This window comes from Lynx rufus, unplaced genomic scaffold (assembly GCF_022079265.1).
Source record: "Lynx rufus isolate CCGP_SWC_20201006 ecotype Redwood Valley unplaced genomic scaffold, mLynRuf1.p SCAF_27, whole genome shotgun sequence".
Lineage (NCBI taxonomy): Eukaryota > Metazoa > Chordata > Mammalia > Carnivora > Felidae > Lynx > Lynx rufus.
In genome coordinates, this window is record NW_025814842.1 from 7,751,364 (window position 1) to 7,753,215 (window position 1,852).

General features: G+C 43.1%; 1 pseudogene; it reads right to left on the bottom strand.

Annotated features, from left to right (window-relative positions):
- Positions 1-335: 335 nt before the first annotated feature.
- Positions 336-688, bottom strand: LOC124519154 (dynein light chain Tctex-type 3-like; annotated as a pseudogene).
- Positions 689-1,852: the final 1,164 nt, after the last annotated feature.

The window sequence follows — 1,852 nt, forward strand, 5'->3', positions numbered from 1 at the left end:
GTCATCCAGCACATTAATAAGTAACGATTACTTTTTTAAGGAAGGACACACTGGAAGGGCGCCTGCGTGGCTCAGTCGGCTGAGCATCCGACTTCGGCTCAGATCATGATCTCATGGTTCGTGGGTTCGAGCCTCGCGTCCGGCTCCGTGCCGACAGCTCAGAGCCTGGAGCCTGCTGAGGATTCTGTGTCTCCCTCTCTCCATGCTCCTCCCCTGCTCACACCCTGTCTCTCTCTCAAGAACAAATAAAGATAAAAAAATTTTTTTTTAATAAAAAGAAAGGACACACTGGCAAATTGTTAAGTTAACGGCTTTGGCTGAACACTTTTAGTCTGTCACAGGTCAATAGCAATGGTAGAAACATTGACTACACAGTTCATGGTTCGGTCCTCCCATCTTACACTACAGGTTCCATCAGAGGTGGCAACCCCCCAAAACAGCAACTGGCTGTGTGAAAGCCATATGCGCTCCTCTGGACCACTGCACATGTCACAACATATTTATAAGCATTTCCCAACATAACCAAATGTGTTAAGGTTTGCTCTACTATGCTTGCAGTCTGTTGGTTGATGTTCTTCTGGTTATAATCTTCACCACTGAAGGTCCTATTCATATGCTCTTTAAGGATATTGTTGGCTTCATCAGCATTGAAGCCAGCCTTGTGGCAGTGGCAGTGGTACTCCTCCATGGTGGCACTAACCCCCAAAGGATGGAGTCTTCTCTTGTTTTTTGTTTTAAGTATAATTCCTTACATGAATCCTGAGAATCTCAGTGTAGGGCTGTATTTCCTAGGACTGACCCAAGATCTTCCTGAGTTCTCTCTCTGCCCAATGCCCTGTGAATTATAGGCTTTTCCAGTTTGGCTGGTGGAAAGAGCATTGTTCCCATGCCTACGTGAGAGCCAGGTCTCTTTCCTTCTAATCTTTTCCAGTGGCATTTCCTGGATCTTGGGTAGTTTCTTGAGAAGCAAGCTCTGATCAGCCTAGGGCTGATCAGGGACCCCTCTGTGCTAGTCTGCCTCCCAGTAATTCTGTCCTGTGAACTCTAGCTGCCTCATTCTTTCAAGACACTGGTCTACATCTCCTCAACCCAAGAGATCTTGCTGGAAACCCTCTCAAGTCAGTCAGCTAGGGTGATCACAGGCACATCTAGTGTATTGAAAATCATTGCTTCCTGTCTTTGCTATGGTTATCAGGTTATTTGGGGGTGGGTGTTGTTTCCGGTAGGAGGTCGAATCCAGTCTCTGATGCTCCATCTTGGCCAGAAGCAGAGCATAATGTTTTTATAAGGGCCTTTGATGAATGTTTAATCTATTTTACATACTTGGCCAATTAAATTACTTTAAACAGGGGCGCCTGGGTGGCGCAGTCGGTTAAGCGTCCGACTTCAGCCAGGTCATGATCTCGCGGTCCGTGAGTTCGAGCCCCGCGTCGGGCTCTGGGCTGATGGCTCAGAGCCTGGAGCCTGTTTCTGATTCTGTGTCTCCCTCTCTCTCTGCCCCTCCCCCGTTCATGCTCTGTCTCTCTCTGTCCCAAAAATAAATAAACGTTCAAAAAAAGAAAATTAAAAAAAAAAGTTCAAAAGCTTTGAAAAAAAAATAAATAAATTACTTTAAACATTTTAAGTTACATTTATAAAATTAATACATTACATTTCCTATTTAAAGACTTCAATTGTTTGATTCATAAACAAAATCTTTTCAAGTACTCAAGAAACTCCATAAACCTAATACATTAAAATGTTTATTTTTAAAACTTCCTTCAAACCTTCAAGCCTAATACATTATATATATGGTGGATCTTAAGTACTCTTAAATGTTCTAATACTGTTTATAATCTTGGCAAGATTTTCA